The 20029-nt window shown below is 50.8% G+C and overlaps 1 protein-coding gene and 1 long non-coding RNA gene across 14 annotated transcripts in view; both read left to right on the top strand.

The window, feature by feature from the left end:
* Msi2 (musashi RNA binding protein 2) overlaps positions 1-20029 on the top strand; it is a 367917-nt gene that overhangs the window by 150561 nt on the left and 197327 nt on the right. The window lies entirely within an intron of this gene.
* Positions 868-16707, top strand: LOC143266984 (uncharacterized). Its single transcript, XR_013041840.1, has 2 exons — positions 868-16402; positions 16494-16707. It is a non-coding gene; the product is annotated as an uncharacterized LOC143266984 (long non-coding RNA).

Genomic DNA, 20029 nt, shown 5'->3' with positions numbered 1-20029 from the left:
GGGCATGCTTCTCGTGGGCAGGAATGATGGCTTCTTCTTTGTACCTGTGTTTCTTTCGTTCTGTTGCTATGATAAAATACCTGACAAAAAGCCACTTAGAGAGGAAAGGATTTATGTCAGTTTACAGTTCCAGGGTTCGGGCCATTGTTTTAGGGAAGTCAAGGCTGGAGGAACCTCAGACAGTTACATCACGTCAGTAAGAGCAGAGAGAAACTGAAGGCATGTATGTTTTCAACCCACTTTCTGTACTCTTTACACAGTCACGGGCTTAAGCCCAGGGAGTGGGGGGTGGGTCTTCCCATCTCCATTAAGACTCTCCAGACAGGCACTTACAGACATGCTCATCGATCATCCCCATCCAGACAATCCTTCCTTCAAACTTTCTTCCCAGCGATTCTACATTCTATCAAGTAGACAATTAAAACTAATCACCGCAGTACTTGACCCTGCGGCGTATTGGGGCCCAAGACGTGCAGGTGACCCAGGGTGGCTGCCCATGTCTTCAGTTGCTCACAAGTCTTCACTTGACGCATGTGCTCTAAAGATGATGCCTTTGCTTTCACTGGATTTATTTTCTTAGTTGTGTCTCGTGTTTACCCTCCTCTGCCCAGGAGACTCCAGCCCCACACTCGGTGGGTTCCGTCTGTCTGTCATCTTCTCGTGGCTTGCACTTGCCACGGCGCCCTGTTCTCTGTGCTCATGGAGGCTTAGCCTGTCCGCGCACCAGAGGGTGGCTGAGCCATGCTGCAGAAGGGAAGGAAGTGGGTCCAGGCCACTGCGGTCAGGTAAAGGGTGAGAGAGAGAAGCAGAGGTGCCCTCCCATCCTGTAGACCTGGCTTGGCTGCCCTGCCCACCTCTGCTTCCTGATGATGATTTTAGGAGCACGGAGAAGCTGTCTCCAAGACCCACGAACAGAAACCCCGCTTACCCTGCCTTTGAGTAGGTAGGGTGTTCACTATTTTAGGATCACATTCCCTCAGTGGTAACTGATGGTGGTGCCCTCTGCTATGGGTTACCTGGAGATGGGACGCTAGATGAGGCACCATCTCCAAGGGGTTGAGCTTGAACAGATCCCAGCAGGTCACCTTTGGCTGTCCTGGGTCAGAATATCGGGCATTAAACAAGCCACAGAGACGGTGACCCTTGAGTCTCAGCCTTGCTATTATTTACATCTTTCCTTGAAGGGACAGATGGAGTCGGTCACAGGAATGGGAGGTCAGGTATGTTGTAGCATGGCCAGGTAACATGTCTACGTATGTGCCCTGCACCTGGGTGTCTGGAGGCCAGAGACACTTGTAGTCTCATGAGGAGGGTCAAGGTGTCAGTAGCTCCAATCATCCTTAGACTGGCTTGTCAGATCTCAACTGCCTCTTCCTGTCTCGTGGACGGCATTTTTTCCTTAACCTTACCCTGGAAGACTGGAGGGGCTGGGAAGGGTATGAGGCCTCAGGTTTGGCTCTGTGTCTGCAACCCGTCTCCAGACCCCTGGTGCCCTGCCATCCAGCAATGTCCATGTATCTACCTGGGCAGAACTGCCATTTAACTCCGAACCTGGAGCCCTCCCTTGGTGTAGGCCAGGCCGAGCCAGGGAAGGAGGAGAAGGCACCCCTAGCCTGAATAACACCCAGAGCACCGCTGGGTATCACGCTCTTCCCGCGCCACCCCGTTTCTCCCCTCAGCACGCTCAGCCTTTAATTGTAACTATTAATCACAGGAGTTGTGCCGCACTTCATAACCCTTTCATTAAATGTTAAACGTTAAAAATCGAGCTTTCTTAATTGAATTATTGAATCACCAGGCACTTAATGTGGCTCTGGTGAACGGGAACCGGAGACTTTCAACCTTGAAGGGGGCTTAGTTTTCTCATCTGGGACATGGAGCGTTTGTGAGGCCCAGAGCAGCCACAGCTGGTTGGTGGTCCCTTGGTGGGCGCTGAGCTGGCGTTTCCTGGTGTGTCTGGCCTAAATTTGTGGCCGGTACGTTTTTCTGGGTGCTCCCCGCGCCAGGGTGAGCTGTTCATGCCCGGGGCCTTTGATAGACCGTTCTTGTCTGCTCGAGCGGACTGGTCTTGAGTCCCCTACCCTTGCCACCTTCTGCAGAGAAGTCACCCACCTTCTGCAGAGAGTCACCCCTGGAGCCCCGTCATTCTCACGGCTGAAGCTATCCCTGGTTTCTGCCTGCAGCCAAGCCCTCAACTCCTGTCCCAGGCTCCAGCTGCTGGGCATTTGCTGTTTAAACAGGGCCGCCTTGTCAGCCTTCCACAATCCTCAGATGGGCCTCGTGGCCTACTGTCTGGCCTCCCGCCCCGCATTCCTGCCTGGGAGAACTTGGGTGTTCCTGACAGCTCTTTCTGATTCATTTCTGGAGCCCGATTTTATCTGCCGAGCACCTCCGGTCTTCACCTCTCCACATTCCTGCCTGCTGACCCCGTCCTGACCCAGGCTGCATGGCTTCTGCCTTCCAGCCTTGTCCCAGCCATGCTCTCCGCCGCTGCAGCAGCGCCACCCCGCCACCCCACCCCTACGAGCTCTGACTGCCCTGGATGGCCTCTGTTCCCTACTTCCTACAATGAATCTGCAGTCCCCTCAGCTCGGCACAGGTTGATGGGTCTTTTTTATATGACAGGCGCCCATGCCAATGCCTGCATCTCTTTAGGGCAAGGGTTTGAGACCCATGGTCGCACTGAGCAGAACGGTACGTCGGCCATGTTAAGTAAGAGCTCTGAGGTTGCACCCCGAGCTGGTGGTGTTCTGGCTGAACTGGATCCCCGTACCCAATTCGTGTCCCTTTGGAACTTCAGAATGCAACTTTGTTTGGAAATAGGGGCTTTGCAGATATAATTAGTGAGGCTGTGCCGGGCTGGGGCAAGCCCTGTCACAGAGACTGGTAGGTGGCTCTGTCAGAGCGTCGAAGTTGGGCTGAGAAGCCAGGAATGGTCTGTGAAGACAGAGTTGTGCTCACAAGCGATGGAGCACAGGAAGGCTGAGCGAAGGAAGGAAAACGGCGTGGTGAAGGTTCTCCCGGACTCTTCAGAAGAGCCAGCCCTTCAAGCACATTGTTTCCTGACATTTAGCTTCTGGAAAAATGAGACCACAGGCCTCTAGTGTCTGAAGGTCCCAGGTGCTGTGCTTTCTCATGGCAGCCTGAAGAAACCAGTCTAGTGGGGAGACGCTTTTGAAAGCGGGGCGTCAAGTTCTGAGGCCACTGTATATAGTGTCCTTCTCTCCCTAGCTACATGGACTTCACGAGCATGAGTTTCCCTTGTCCCATCTAAGCATCACTGTAAGGGTCCCCAGCGTCCATCTGTGGAGTGGACGACCCAGCAGAGCACCTCCTCTTCATACAGGCTGCTCATTGGCTCGCTTGCCCTCTTGTGCCACAATGCTAAGTCGCTCCCCCCATCTCCTTCCCCGACAAATTGTTTTCATGATGCAATATTTTTTAATACAGATTTTTTTTGTGTGTGTGTAGAACAAAATAAGGTTGGAAGTAGAGTTTTTTGCAAAGGTAACTAGTTAATATGTGGTGTACTGGATTGGGAGAGGCCCTAGTTTTTAAAAATGTAGTTTTACTTATATCCATGAAGACTCCGTGGGTAAAGGTATCTGGTACCAAGCCTGACAATCTTGATTCAATCCGCTGGACCTGTGCAGCAGAAGGAAAGAACTCACTCCAAAAAGTTGTCCTCTGACCTCCATGGTGGGCATGTATGCATATGCATGGGCGCTCACACACAAAGAGAGAGAATAAGTACAAATAATTTTTATTACATTCTTGGTCATCAGGAAAACAACTGGCCAATGTAAGAGATGGCCTTTGGGATTTCTTGTGGTGGCGTAGTTGGACAGGAAAGCTGGTCCCCTCAGTGGCTTTGTGACGTTCTGGAGCCCAGTCATTTTCAGCAGAGGGAGAGGCAGTGATAGCTCCCGTGACAGGAAGGAATTTGCTGGGTGAATTAGCAGAAGCAAGACAGGTGTCATGAGAACTGGGATGGGGGAAGGTTGCAGGTCGGTCGTCTAGAGCCTTGTGAGCAAAGGGAAGAAGTTCGAATTCTAAGAGCCACAGGAAGCCTCTGGAAGGCTCTCAGCAAACAAAGGACAAAGACTGTCTTTAAAGGTCACCGGTCTGAGTTCCCGAGGGGTTGAGTTGGGGAGACCAGAGGCAGCCTGGCCGATGGCCAACAATCCTTCTGTGGGGATTCCCTCATCCACTGCCGTCCTCCCTGGAGCCCCTTTGCACTTCAAGTCAATATAGCACGGTTACCACTTAATTGGAAAATCGTTTCTACTTGTCCATAGCCTCACCAGCCAAGGACAACTCTGTTTCAGAGGAGGCTCCTTGGGATGTCTGTAGGCCATCCATGAGGGGTCCATTGCTCTTCTGGTGATGGGTTTATGTTCCCTAGGTAGCCATCTGAGGGGTGGGAGAAAACTCACCCTTCCCTGAAAATTCTTTGTGTCTAGGAAGTTCTGTATTTGGGTGTTAACTCAACTGTCCTTGAGGAGACACGGAAAGGTGGTTGTTAGCTTCCCTTAGCATGTGGGAGACTGGACCTCTGAGAGGCTGTGGGCCTTGAAAAAGAACGGAGCCCAGGTCTTTGGGGGCCACGAACCCTGCAGTAACTCCCTATGCGGTCATGCTAGCGCTTAGCTCTTGGGATGAATGTGTGCCCGCGGGTTGGGGAAACACAGATGTGAAACAGTTAAAACTGGGAACGTTTGGTAACAGAGTGTGGAAGCAGGCAGACACGTGTGCACTGCAGAGGTGAAGAGCTTTGGGAGGAGATAAACATGGAGTGGCATCTGGGTAGTCTGGGGCAAGGAAGTGGCCCTCACTGAGTCTCGGTATGCTGACCCATGAGATGGGAAGACTCACAAAGACACTCCCTTCCTGGGCCACGGCTGAGGAGTGAATGAGCAAATTCATGAAAGGGACCCAGTCAAGGGCTTGGCACAGGATGTCCACTCAGTAAATATTTGCCATTATGACGAGCACTGGGAGCAGATGATATAAGGAGGAAGAATGCCTGTTCATAAATTTCTGGGAAAACTGGTGTACTTGTGTTCTGGGTATTGGGTTCTCTGCAAAGTGTGGAACAAAACCAAACAACCCCTGAGACCCGGCTTGTAAACAATGGGAGAGATCCAAGGTAGAGCTTGTTCTGCTAGGATGGACCTAGGCAGGCATGGGAAATAAAAGCTGAGAGATTGCTTCCAGAAAGAGGACAGTGGGTGTGGGCAGCCCAGGCTAACTAGAATTGGGGCAAGGAACCTTCCAGAGCATGCAGAGGTCGAAAGTTGAGTCCAGCCTTAGAAGTAAGACTATGGGTTGCTGTGGATGTTCCAATAAAGCCATTCCTCTGTGACAACTGTGAATCATAAAAGTTGGGCCGCCAGTGGGAAACTTCCATGGTTAGGGCACCTGCCACCTAGCCTCGAGAACTGACTCCTACAAATTGTCCTTCTGCCTCCATGTGTATGCTGGTGCACATGTGTGCTCATCCACTTGTATACATGCACACACAGAATAAAACAATGTAATTAAAAAAAAAAAAAAACTCATACGAGTTTTAGACCTGGAAGGGAGCATTGAGCCCTCCTCAGAAATTAGACAGGGATATCATGCCACAGAGAGATGCTCAGGTTTAGAAGGAAAAATTTTCCCCACCCACCTTCGCCTTCTCCTGGGGGGAGGGGAGGATCCAGCCACCTGCTGCTCCCCGGCTGAGAGGCTTTTGACACCGGAACTCTAGGACACTGGAGGCATTGGATGTGTGCGTATTGGTGATGAGTCTCCGAAGTGGTGTGAGAGACTTGTGTGGCTGGAGAAATGTCCACTGACCCTCAGGAGAGCCTTGCCCATCTCTCAGCACAGGGTGGAGTTTGGCATTTCTTGGGAGTGTCTTTGCCAGTTGCTCACATATACTTTGGGGCAGTAACCCAACTTTCAAATTTATGCTATTTCCCATCCTAACCCATTTCCTCATCAGTTTTTAAAATCATATTTTAAGTATTTTTGTAAGATACTTCCAGTCCCTTTTGGAACAAAGTGAGGTAAAAATAAATAAATGAAGGTGCTTGGCTTTTTTGCAGGTCGCCCTCACAGAGGACTCGGAGCCAGACCTCTCTGATGCCAGTAGACTGAGACTCACATTCCAGCTCTGGGAGGGGCTGACATGGGACTGCTGTTCCTGGGGATTGTAGCATGGCGGCAGGATGGCCTGGGCATTGAATTGGGGACATACGTGGAGGCCCAGGGAGAGAAATCCAGGCTGTTTTTCTTGGGTGGACACGTAGCTGCTTCCATTGCTCACAGGGGTGCTTCCTCAAAGCTCTGTTCTTGGCTCTTTCTCTTCTTCCACACGGAACAGGGGTGCATTTTCCTGACCCGAGGTATGGGGAAAGAAAAGAAGAGAACTCGGTGTTCTTGTATTACGTTGTGGATCAAACAATTCCCAATGGGGGTCCAACCAGAAAGAAGTTACATCCTGTTTCTAGTAGCCCACAGTAAAGCATTTCCGCCTTGTTCGGTAAACAAATGCTTGCTTGTTTTTTTAGTGTTGGAGCTGAACCTAGGCCTTTGTGTGTATGCTAGGCCAGGGATCTACCACTGAGCTGCATATCTTTTACCATCTGCATTTTGAGATAGGGTCTACCTAAGTTGCCAAGGCTGTCCTTGAACTGGCTCTGTAGTCCAGGCATCTCTCCTCAGTCTCTTGGGTAGCTGGACTTTGGAGTCTGTGTTACTAGGCCTGGCCCAGTAAATGTTCATGCAGTGTTCCATCCCGTGAAAGGGAAGGTCTGGCCTTCTCAAGGCCTCCTCAGCAGGGAAACTGACAGACAGCATCACACAGATAGGAAAACAGTATGTTCTGTGTGCAGGGGCCTCTCTGGGGAGGCTTGCCCTCTCTCTACAGTCTCTCCTGTCCATGCACTGGCCCTAGGCATAGCTTGGAAGCCGGCCCCTGAGCCCAGCCGGGCATCCACATAGGGGCAGGGCAAGGATAGGAAGATGGTGAGAGCAACCAGTTTTCAGTTCCCCCCACTGGGCCACCTGTCCCAAACGGCAGGGTTCCCATGGGCAGCCCTCTGGGGATTCTGTAACGGGTGCCATTTCTCAGAAGGAGCTGGCCACAGAGATAAGACCACAATGACAAGGGGGCCATAAATTGTTACCTGTGCCCTCGGGGTACCCGCCTCTTCCTCCATCCCCCCCTCCTTCCCAAGCTGTGGGGTTGGATTTAGCAACAGGCTTTTGGTTCCTGGGATGGAGAGAAAGCTGCCTTTCTGATGGCTGGGCATAATCGCCGAGATGCAGAGTGCTGATAGCAGGAATCAATTTAATTTCTGTTGCTCGGTGACAAGGAGGGGGAGGGGCCGGAAGGTCAGGGCTATTTTGAAAGCCACTGTTCAGTTAAGGAAACAAAATATTCCCTCTAAGGAATTTTCAAAAAATACAATCTTTCCTGGGTAGAAAAGGTGGAAGTGGGTTGAAGTGAGGGCTTTTGTCAGAAGAATGGGATAGCCTGGAAGACCCCATGCGGTGAAGAACCCTGGGCCTTAAACACAAAGCTGGCTGGTCAAGATGGAATTGCATCTCCTATCTCTGTCCTTGACTCCTCGGAGTCTCCGTGAAAATGAGGATAGCTTCCTTAAGTGTCAGGTGCCTGAGATATGTGGAGGCGCAGTTGGTGCTGGGAGTCTGGGCTGCTATGGATTGTGGGATCTTTCAGGCAGGAGGCCAAGTGGGATTGGTGGATCTGGGTGAAGATTAGGCTTCCCTGGGACTGTGACATTTCTTAGTCACACTGTGGGATTGTCTGACTGGGGGCACATTGCGGAAGCACCTTTTTGGCTGGTGGTAGAAACTAGATTTTTTGGGGGGTAGGGGTAGGGGTGGGTGCTGGAGCTGGGCCAATCCTGCTCTTATCTGTGGAAGTAACATTCGTTATCAAGCACAAGATGGATGTTGAAGATTTTCTGTCAGCCACAAGAGAGGAATTTTGGCTTGAAAGGACTTGCAGTCCAGAGGATTTAGGGTCATTTCCTAAGTTACTAAGTTCTCCTCTGATAGCCCCAAGTCTAGGGTCAGTGTGTGAGAACCAGAGAAAGGGAGTTTAAAGGAAGAATTGGAGACTCATAACCCAGTGCCTTAAAGGGTCCCCCAGCCTGTAAATGCTGCTTACAAGTTACCGAGGGAGGAAGAAAGCTTTGTGTGCCTCTTTCCAGCAGTCTGGAAGTGCTTTGTAATATTGTGCCTGTGAGATCTGAGCTGTGGGTGTGGGGTTCAGAATCAGGAAGGTTTCCTTGCTGGAGCTTTTTGGACGGGCTGCATGATCCCATTCTTACCGTGGGATCCCCTCAAAGTCAGGGGGTCATTTGAGCCTCAAATCACCGTAGATCATTTTTGACTTGGAAATCACGGAAGTCATTTTGAACTGTGGCTAACAGGATGGGGAGGCAGGGTGCATTCAGACAGGAGCCAGAGAGGTGGTGATAGTCATCCATGTGCAAACAAAGGATTGAAGGAACAAAGGGTCAGCCCCTAGGCCCAGCTGCTGGGGCTTGCTCGGGAGAGGAAGCCATGAGCCCAACCCCGCCCCTTTATTTAATAAATGTTTGGAGACAAGGTCTCATGTAGCCTCTAGTCCGGCCTACAACTTACTGTGTATTTGAGAATGACCTTGAGTGGATACTCCTGTCTCTACCTCCCAAATGCTGGGATTACAGGGGCCAGTCTCCGGGCTTCATTTCTTCTTAAACAATGTGGTGTTTGCCATCTTGTGATTAAAGACTTCTTTGACCTCTGTATCTGTGAATGCAACCTCAGTCATATATTCCTCATCAACGTGCCTGCCTGCCTGCCTGTGTCTGTGTCTGTGTCTGTCTGTTTGCCTGTCTGAGTCAGAGCTAGGCTTTCTGTCCAGCATGTAGCTAAAACAGGTTTAAGAGCAGGTGGGGGACCCATACCACTGCCAAAGGGCAGAGGTCTTTGCTTTGGAGCTGGTTTTCTGAAAAGTGCGCAGGTCTGTTTATAATTTAGCAGATTTCTCCAGGTCTTAAATGAGTGGCAGCTTGTGCAGGCTCACATACTGGAAACTGAGGCAAAACTGGTGTGTGCTCGCTGCTGTGTGACAATGTCCCAGCCCCCTGTAGTCTTGAGTGAGGAGGCTGGGCTGCTGGTTTTGCCCTGGGTTTCTTTTCCCCGGGAGAGCCTCGCTACACTGTGCCTGGTGGGATGCTACTGGGAACACTCCAGAGACATCATAGGGACTGGACCTGGACCATTTCTCCTTACCCCCAAGGAAACAGAAGCCCAGACAGCAAAGGCCCCAGAACTGCCTCTGGTCTTTTTTCCGGAGGATAAGGGCTCTGGCGTCTCTTTCCTGTCAACAGTGCCCCCTGCTGCTGCCCTGTAACAACGGGCACCTGGCCACGCTGGAGAGAATGTTTTCAGGCAGAGCAGCCTTATGTAGGAGGCTGTGACGCTGGTAACCCACGAAAGTGAGGCCAGAGCCTTTATGCTTTGTTTCCATTGATGGGGATGGGTTTTCAGAACCACCCACTCCCTTCCCTGGGCTGGTGACTCATAGGGACAAGATGGCTGAGCAGGGAGAAGGAGGGGGTAGACTCCTCCAAGGCCCATTTTGATGCTAATATCTGACTCTAAGGATCCCAAACGGCAGTGGCCCGAGTCGGAACATCTCTAATTTGCCTCTTCTGGAGTCAGTCAGATATGCAGGGTGTGCAGAGCTGAGCCCTGATGTATATAGCCCCTCTCTGCCTTGGGGCCTGAGCTAGGCTGGCTGGTTTGGGCTGCAGAGATGAGGCTGGGGATTTTTAGGGAAATATGAAAGTATCAGTACAGAGGAAGACTTCTCTGCAGTGACTGAGAGCGTCGTTTGATTCTCAGCTTTAGGGCTTTATAGTTTTTTGAACCTCTTCACTCTTGGAGCCTACTTTAGGAGGAGGAGACCCTGGGGAGAACAAGCCCTTCTATGATAGCCGAGCATTCTTTTCCACCTTCTCTCAGCCTCCCTACCTCCCTGCCATTGTGGTGGTTAATTGGGATATGAGGAGTGCCTAGCCCGTGGCCTGGCACAGTGAGTGTATAGGCAACATCAATAGTCACTATGTTTATCAACATCTTTTAGGCAAATACAGTCTACACAGGGATTTCTTTTATTGTAATCTCACTGTGCTTTCTTCAAGAGGAAGATACTAGTGTGGAGGGACCCAGGAGCTGCATCCCCTCCCTCCAGCACGTCCATTCCCTTGGCCAAGCCTTTGGACATGAAAGTTGGGTTTCACGTCACATAGTGGTCTTGTCCATCAGTAGAGCCGAATTTGATAAACCCTCAAAGGGTGTTGACCTTCTTGGTTTTCAAGCATGAATGCCTTCACTCCCTTCAGGAGGAATTGCCATGAAATTTAAAGGCTTGAAGGGGATTTTGCTTGGGAGTTGCTTTCCTTGAGCAGCGTGGAGTTTGTCGGCTTCCTGAGAGGTTTCTGCACCCGGACTAGTCAGCCATCTCCCCACCCGCTCTCCCCAGAAGGAATGGATGTTTCGTTCAGTGTATTTCTTCTCCTGGGAAACATCTACAGCCCCGCACTCTATTGTTCAAGGGGAGGTGGGCGAAGACTGAGAGGGGATGTTGAAAAGACCCTGGAGAGGCCCCCAAGGCGGAGTGGAAATGAGGAAGGCGCTGGCCTGTGGCCACGTTGCCCTTCCTTTCTTCCTGACAGGTGTATGGAATGGCATCTCCTGCTGGCGCTCGTGGAGCCTTAGGATATCTCTGGCAGACAGGGCTGGAAATTTGATGCTGTGAGACAGCAGGGCCTGAGAATGCTTATAAGAAACTGCCCTCATTCCAACCCAAGGGCTGGGGAGAGGCATACTGGGCTGACATATACTCTTTCAAGCCAACCTCAAAGGGGTTAGGAGTCACTTTCCGCCTGACTAACTCTTAGCCTTGGGGGAAATGGAGAGCGTGGAGGTTCAGGGCATAGCAACTAACTCTTGTCTGACTACTTGGGTACTTTGGGGCCCCCGTTCCTCATTAGACAGCTCATTAGAGTTCATAGCCAGGGCTTGAGGGGAGAGGGTTGGAAGGGGTCTGTGGCTTTGAGTGACTTATTTCTGGCCTCAGCTGTAGGTGAAGAGAGGGCACATGCTGAGCCCCTTGGGGGTTTCAGAGTCCTTGCTTCTCCTGGCTCCTTGCTCTCTCCACCCACTCCCTGGTTCGGCAGAGGCTTGCAGAGCTCCGTGGGGGCCTTGTGTTCTGGGGCAGCAGCTGTTGGCGCTGACTAATGGGACTTCCTGGCGGCTGCAGTGGCACACGTGGCTGTAGCCGGAACTGCTGCTTCTCATCTGCCACCCTGTGCTCCAGCAACTCAAGGGGGGTTAGGGATGATGCTGCTGCTGCTGCTTGTCATGGTCGGAGGCTGCTCTGAGGGAAAGCCTAGGTTGCTCCAACTTTGGGCTCATAAGACATCTCTGTGCAGCAGGGAGTGTCCAGTGCCTGGGAAGGCTACCTAACATCAACAGCAAAGTAGGGTCATCCAAACTAGCCTGTTCTACCTACGTAAGCCAGGCCTGCTCCATCTTGAGACTTACTGGGGCAGCAGGCGAGACACAGTTTGTCTGTAGCTATACGCGTCCTTGGCAAAAACGTGCCCTCTCTGTGAACTCCACTTTTCTCCGAGGCAAATGGTCTAAGTATCATTCCTACCACACAGGCTTGTTGAGAGAGGCGGATGAGAGCCCAGAGCGACATGTCTGGCCCAGGGGCAAAAGCCAGTCTGCTTCTTCCCTTGGGAAGAACTGGGTTGATGTCTTTCTCTCCCTCAAATCCATGGATGTTTGTTTGCATCGGGGCCTCCGATGGCCACCTCAGGAGTTGCAGCACCTACCTATCCACCGAGCTGGGGTGGGAGGTGGGGGCCCGGGACAGACAGGGGCCGAGCAAAGAGAGATGGGAGAGCCTGAGCGGCGTCTGCTGGTTTTGCTCCCTTTCCCCCTCTGCAAATCCCTGTGTTTTCTAGCCTGAGAAGAGACCTCCAGGACCTTTCAGGGTTAGGCATTGCTGGGTCCCCAGTAACCCCAGGGAGTCCCTGACGCAAGGTCCGGTCTCCTTCATCCGACAGTCACAGCTAGTGTTCCTGTACCATCTGGACGCAATGCAATCATCGACAGCTTGAGGACACAGACTTTGTCACTTGCTCCACGCTGTAGATAGGGGTGCGAGGTCCAGCTTGGAGGGGTGCACGTTGCTTAGAAGCACTTGCCCCAGAGCGGTGAGATGGTCAGACCTTCTGATAGGCTACTTTGGTTCTTGTAGAGCAACTTTGTCCCAGGAAGAGCAGGAAACAAGATTCTGGTTACCTCCAAAGGGTCTGGTGGCCTGGCTTGTTTCTGGAGGCCACATCTGCGTAGCCTGATACTGAATGTGCTGGGGGAGGAGTGAGGGCCTTCCAAGGCACCCAGAATGAAAGGCAAGCTCAGCGGGGGCTGTCCTCTCCATGACTGTAATTAAACCTCTCAATTCACTCTCCTTTTCAAGCACCAGCTTTTCAGGGGTTCAGATGACAGGACCCCCATTAGTACTGGAAACAGGAGGACCCACAGGGCATGAAGCCCTTCCCTTCACCTTAGTGCCGAGTCTTCAAAACAAAGGGAGGAGGGAGGGGTTCTTGGTCCGGTAGCCTGTGTCTGGGCCTGTTCATGGCGATCCCATGATGGCTGTTTTCTCCAGGATACAGTGTCCCAGGGAGGTTTATCAGCTAAACCTGCCTGGCTCCAGAGAGGCCACCGCAGACTTCCTGATAAACACCCCCTGGTCATGAATGCCTTTGTGTAAATTTTTGGAGAAGATCCCCAAAAGCCTGCTTCGGGTCACCAGACCACGTGTGTGTCTGGAGACGAACGGTGTGAGGAAGCTATTTGCTCCTGAAATGAGACATTCTGTTCAAGACCTAGGAGTCTTTCTTGTAACATTGAAGTCAGGTGCTGAGCTGCCAGATGCCGGGGTTTGAAGTTGAAAGTTGACTCTGCCCCCTGTGGTGACAAAGCTCTGTCAGCCTGAATTCCAATTTCCCGGGATTTGGGTCTGTTGACAACTCCCTCAACAGTGCTTTCTCAGCACCTTCGGGTCTGTGTTTGCTGTGTGGTCGGTTTGGGGGTTTTGTTGTTGTTTTTTTGTGTGTTTTGGTAGTTAGGGGAGGAACGGGTTACTGACAGGGCAAGGGGGCATTTAACCATTTATTCTTTTTAGTAGGTTTAATTGTATGAAGATTATAATGCATACAAGTGCCTGTAATTAGGGGAGTTGGTTCTGTAAGACAGTGTTTTAGTGAAGAAAATTACAGTGTTCATAAGCCGTTTAAGGAGGAGGCAGCATATATTAACATGCAACCAGTTTTTGTTAATTCGTGCCAACTGTTTACCAGTACTCCCCGGAGGTATGTCCCCGAACCCCAGGATGCTTCACTTGGCGATGCTCTCCATTGGTCTCCTCCACTTGTAAAACCTAGAGCTTTGCTGCGGGGGCTAGAGCGGACCAGACTTCCTCTACAACAAAAAGAGTTCTTTCCTTCATTCCTGACACACTTACCCAGGAGTCCCTGCTGTGTGAGGTTGAGGCCCAGGCCACTGACGCTTTGCTGTGATGATGTTCATGCTCTAGAAGTGGAGTGTCAGTCTGTATATGAGAAACCATTTCCGGGAAGACACCACCTCAGACCCTCAGCAGCATCAAGGAAAAAAAAAAAGGAACAGTGTCGGGTTGGGAGGGGCCGGGTGTGAGAATAGTTACCCAGGCAGAGTGGGCAGAGCTGTCTCTTCAGGGATAGGACTGACCAAGGTTGGAGATTTTCAGGTCGGTCACATGGTTTGTTTGGTCCCCAAGGCAAGAATAAGCTTTGTGAGTTCAGGAGACGGTTGACCTGAGGACACCAGGGAGCCAGAGGCTTACACAAGCGAGGGGGGCGGGGTTTGGATTTATTTTTGAGCCATTTGGAAGCTAGAAGGGAAGGGTCCACTGCAAGGTAAGAGTGGGATGTCTGTCTCTGCCCCTTGGGGACTCTGCCACATGTCAGTGTCAACAGTGTCAAGCATGTAGCATCAGGCTTGTTCCTGGAGGTGAACTTTGTCTTGAGTTTTCATGGAGACCCCATGGGCGGCAACTGAAGAAACAAGTTGACCCTGTCCATGGGCCATAGAGGTGGTGCACCCACATGCTGTGGGAACATTATGACCGACTGACTCCATCGGGAACAGAAAGCATGGCTCTCAAAAGGAGGCACGGGAGACCAAAAGAACAGATGGACTGGGAAGGGCTTTCTGGGACCTCCACGAGCTGGAGGTTCAGTGTGTGGGAGGTGCACTCTGTAATCTGCCGTGACAAGAAGTCAGTGTTTGGGAGAAGGGTTGGGGCAGGCCTTAAGGCTTGTGATTTGGTAGTGTGGGTACAGTCACATTAGCTGATGCTAGGTTGCTTCCCAATAGCTTAACTAAACAGACTGCCTCCTTAATGATACTTCCGAACATCCTCTGACCATTCAAGTCAATGAGTTCTGAAGTCAACCCTGTTCTGAACGGGTGACCCCAGATAGAGTGGACTAGTTGTAGGTGACGTGGCCCATGTGTGTCAGCATCCTGGCTCCTCCTGTCACACAGAGAATGTCCAGCTGCCCAGTCAGGCCAGTCAGAGGATAAATATGTGCACCAGCTTTGGGAGGTTCAGGTTTTATAGCTGAGCCTTCAACACCTCCAGTGTCTGAAAAACAGGTGGTCAGTCCCCAGTGGGTTACTGGAGCTGGGAACTCAGTTCCATGCCGCCATTGTTCTAGGAATGAAAGCTGTCTCTACCCTCCAGCCCTGGACAGTCTGTCTGGTGGGCAGCCTCACGTGTCAAGAAGTTTTTCATCTGAAATATCTCTGACGTGTTTCTCCTGTTCCATTTGGGGGTAAGCCGTGAATGCCAAGGTCTCTCAGTTTCGATTTCAGACCAGGGAGAGTCGAGGATAAAGTTACAAGTTACTTAACCGGAAGCCGGCTTGTGTGAGTCGGCTTCCTTGGCGGTCTTTGCTAGGGCTCTCTGGTGGGCACACTCCTCTGGCCTTGCTGAAAGATGATTAGCTAGGATGAAATAAAGATGTCCCTAATTGTGGTGTGGGAAAGCAATCCCATAAGCATTAATTTCCCCAAGCCCTCAGAGTGTGAGAAAGAGCCTGCCTGACATGTTTTTCTTTTCCATTAACACTCCGGTGATAAACAGCTTAGATGCCCTGAGAAAAATTAATGTAACTATTGTAACCATTGTGCACATGTAGGTAATTTATTAAGGACAATTAAAAGGCTTTAAAAATCATCCGTGAGGTAAAATGAACAGGAAGCTGGTACGCGGTGCCTTTTGGCAGGGAGCCCGCCCAGAGGTGTGTGGAGCCCCTTCTCTTCCCATTGCCCCGACTCCGTTAACATGACCGGACACAGAGAGCTGGCGTCCTGGTGCTCCAGCTGCTAATGGCCACCATTCTCTAAGCTGGCTCCCTCTCCAAGGGAGATCTATCATTGACACCCTCCTTTGGGGGCCTCTCCTCCAGCCCTCTGGGACTTGCAGGGTCACACCCGACTGTTGAACTGAATTGGCGTTAGCGCTGAAAGCCTTCGGAACAGCGAGGAGAGAGAAAAGGCAGGCACACGGATCATGATGACACTATTGAGGTGTCATTTGCTACCTCGTGGCCTGGACCCCGGGTCTGGCACTGTGTTAATGTTTCTGAACCGCAGTTCTTCTGTGGTGAAGGGAGCTGTGTAATGTGAATGGATCGCAGTGCCGGGATCACGTGTGACCAGGTCGGCCGGAGTGTGGCACCAGGCCACCCATGCACTCCGTGCCCAGTCAGTGTTTGCTCTTCTCTCTTGTCATTAAGGGCATTGTTGCTCCACTGCTTGCTAAAGGCCGGACTGAGATTCCAAGGCCAGTATCTTTGATGATGTCATGGTACCTGCCCCTTCCTACCCCTCCCCTCTGAGCACCCCCCGACAGGTCTTGTTTTGTAGGGGTGCTGGCATAATGCTCCCTGTGAGTGCGAGAACACTCACACAGCTTGGGGCATGGGGATCTTCAGAGGTGGGGCAGGGTCGTGCTCCTGGCTTCACCCAACGCCGACTCCTGTCCTGAGTCAAAGCCAGTGTGTGGAGCCTACTTTTCTTGTCATCACTAAGACAATGCCAGCCAGAAACAACCCAAGGAAGGAGCGAGTCCTTCCTCACAGTGGGCGGTTTCAGTTTATCATGGCAGAGAGAGAGCCCGCCACACCAAGGTGGGACCGGAAGCAGAGAGAAGAGAGTGACTGACATTCAGCCGGCCTCCTCTTTCCCCTTCCATCTGGATCCTGAGGTGCTCCCCACATTCAGGGCCGGTCCTTGTCCCTCAGTTAACCCTCTGTGGGAACCCGCTCCGCCGACCATGTGCCTCCCCCATCTCCTAGGTGATTCTGAACCCTGCAAAGCTGACAAGTGAAGAGCATCCATCCCGGCCGACTGCTGAGGGGTGTTGGCCCCCACATGGGATTTTTTTGCACATGGCCTGCTTGTTGCTAAGATTTGGGATTTTTGTATTGTTTGGTGACCTGAGAAATCTTTGACCTTCTGACCAGGAGTTTCTTTTTTCTGTAACTTTTAAATTAAAATACAGTTCCATCATTCCCCTCCCTTGCCTCTGAGCCTTCTCATGTCCCCGCCCTCCTGGGTACCCACACTCCCTCAAATTGATGACCTTTTTCATTATTATTGTTATTATTATTATTATTATTTATTATTATTATTATTACACTCACAAATACATAAATAGCGACTTGCTTGTCTGTTTTTGTTGTGTGTGAATGTGTGATGGTTTCGGGGCTGCACCTATAGAAGGGCTCATCGCTGAGAGAGACTAATCCTCCCTCTCTGAGCAGTCACGAGTTGTCTGTAATTCTTTGTTTAGGGGTGGGACCACTGTGAGATCCCCACCCCCAGGTGGCTGTTACATGGCTATTGATATGATCATTGTTCAGATCTTTTTGGGCAGCCGTTTGTAGGAGACACAGTCTCACAGCAGCAGACTTCCTGGTCCTCTGGCACAGTCTTTGCCCCCCCCCCCCTTTTTGTTTTTTTGAGACAGGGTTTCTCTGTGTAGATTTGTGTCTTTCCTGGAACTCACTTTATAGGCCAGGCTGGCCTTGAACTCACAGAGATTAACCTATCTCCGCCTCTCAAGTGCTGGGGTTAATGATGTGCTGCAGCAGCAGCAGCAGCAGCAGCAGCAGCAGCACCACCACCACCACCACCACCACCACCACCACCACCACCACCACCACCACCACCACCACCACAAAGCTTCCTGCCCCTTTTCTGATGTTCCCTGAGCCTTAGGTGCAGGACTTATGCTGTAAATATATCCACTGGGTTGGGCTCCCCATGATCTGTCGGTCTATGCATCGTTACAGTTTTCTGTGTTATTCTTCAAATGCTGTCAAGAGAAGGTTCTCTGATGAGGTTGATAGCACATGTTTCTGTGGGTACACATTTTAGAATGTAGTTAGGAATTATGCTGGTGACCAGAAGTTTCTTAAACATAGATACATTAATATGGCCTGGCTTTTTGGGGGTGTGGTGCCGTTGACAGTATTTTGACTGGCCTATCTTCATTTTATTCTGTTTTTCTCCAGGCTTGATCATAGACACATATGTTACGTGTCCATTATAGACATATGCATCTATTTGCAAGAAGTAATTTTTAGTTCATGTACTGACTAGAAAGGAAAAGGAAGTATGTTAGCTCAGACACGTCAGACACGACAGATTTTCCCCCTTCACATGCTGCAAATGAGCAGAGAAAAATTACTTGCTTTTTGCTATTAAAAGCTAGAGAGCCTGTAAAAAATAGTAAATTATAGAGACATTATCAAAGTTTATAGGCACTAGAATTTGACCTTCAGCAAATTCAACATCGCCGAGGGAACAGGGTTTTCTTTTCTTTCTCCAAAACAAAATTGGAGAGGGAGGAAAAAGATTTATTACCTTGTGTGGCTAAGTGGCAACAGGAAATGGCATTTTCCAGTGTGAGAGAGAGAGACACCAAAGTGTATACTTTATCAGAACTCAGTATCCCTGGAAAGATTAGAACTTGGGGCTGGAGCAGTAGCTCAGTGGTTAAGAGCACTTACTGATCTTGCAGAGGACCTGGGTTTAATTCACAACACCCACATGAAAACTCACAGTCGTCTGTAACTCCAGTTTCAGGGGACCCCATCCCCTCTTCTGAACTTTGTGGGCACCAGCCATACAAGTGATTCATAGACACACATGCAGACAGAGCTCTTGCGTACAGAAAATAAAAATAAACTTTTAAAAAGGTTAAAACCTTATTGAAAGGTTGTTTCTTTGCACAGGTCGCCCCTCTTCCCACCCCGACTCTTGCTTCATGAATATGCATGCAGAGCTTTGCTGTGTACCTGCTTTTCTGTATCTGTGCAGGGTATAACGGGGTATCATGCTTCCACAAAGCTCACGCTTCCCCATTTACTCTGCCCTTTCCTGACGGAAGAGGAAACTCGGGTGGTGATGTGTCTGCAGTTGTCTTACTTCCTCTAGAGGTCCAGGTAGCTTCCTTCCTTGTTGATAAGGCAGATGGAGTCCTTGGGAATGACTGGCTGGCCGAGGCAGGCCCATGTCCAGAAGGGCTGAAGCACAAAGGACCAAATTCCCATGTCGCTTTGCCTTTGGTGATTTTGAGCCCTTGTTTCCAGATGCAAGACTGTGTGGTCTTCAAGGCCGCGCTCTGGCTAACTTGACTTTCAGTCAGGGGCCGGTCTTCAAGGCCGCTCTCTGGCTAACTTGACTTTCAGTCAGGGGCCGGGGCACAGTTAAGGGAAGCCAGCCTTCGTCTTCCTGGCAGATGTCTTGTCCATCAGTGCAAATGAGGTCCATGATGAAATCAGACAGTGGACGTGGCGGATGGAGTTTGAGGAAGCCATCTTCGACAGATGTTATTTCTGCAGCAATGGACTACCATCTTTGTCGGGATTTTTTTCTCTCTCATCTGCCCATCTGTCCTGTGACATTTCTGCTGGATCAGGAGCCAGCCTGGAGGTGGCATCTCTGCACAGGAAGCTTTTCTGCCTTTGCTCCAAGAGCAGAGGTATCACCTTGCTCCTTACCTGTTCCTGCACGTGTAGGAGTCCAGCTCTGGGGCTTTCTGAGGTTGGGGTTGAAAGAATGTGGGGACTCAGTCGTTGGAGAGCGGTGGGCTCAGACTGATCAGGCCTATGTTCATTCTAGCAGCCTTGTTGAGCTGTGGCTTCTAAAACTCCAGTTGAATGCTGCCCACCTTTTGGAAGCGGCAGGGATATCTCTCGCCTTTATTGGTATCTTAGTTACTTTTCTATTGCCCTGACCACAGTCCCAGGTTAGAGTCCATGACCCATCATGGTGGAGAGCATGGCAGCAGGCATGTGGGAATGGAGCTGGGGCAGTAGCTGAGAATTTACATCTTGACCCACAAGCGAGATGAAGTGAAAACTAGAAGTGAAACCTCAAAGCCAGCCTCCAGTGACACACCTCCAACCAGGCCACACCTCCTAATCCTTCCCAAACAGTTCCACTCACTGGAGCCCATGTATTCAGATATATGAGCCTATGGGAGCCATTCCCTTTTGAACGTCACAGTCAGTTAGCCCTCTGATTCCAAAAAGGAGGCCGTGGAGAACATCACCCTCACTGGGAACTGGGCTGAGAAGAGGCCCTACATTCTTCAGACTTTGTCATTTTCATGAGTGACAACTTTCTCGTTCTTTCCTAAAAAACATTGTCCCTTGCTCTAATCTCCTGGTCCCAGGACAGGCTTCTCTGGGTGCGCTTACTCTTTGGGCTCTGTTTAACAGGCACTGGTTGGGTCTTCACCCCCAGCACCCTGTTAGCTAGTTCAGCACCTTCCATGTGTCCCCAGAGAGCTGTTTCCGAGCGGGGTCTGAGGCATGCTGGC

This window comes from Peromyscus maniculatus, chromosome 8, assembly GCF_049852395.1.
Source record: "Peromyscus maniculatus bairdii isolate BWxNUB_F1_BW_parent chromosome 8, HU_Pman_BW_mat_3.1, whole genome shotgun sequence".
Lineage (NCBI taxonomy): Eukaryota > Metazoa > Chordata > Mammalia > Rodentia > Cricetidae > Peromyscus > Peromyscus maniculatus.
This window is presented reverse-complemented; position numbering and strand designations above follow the sequence as displayed.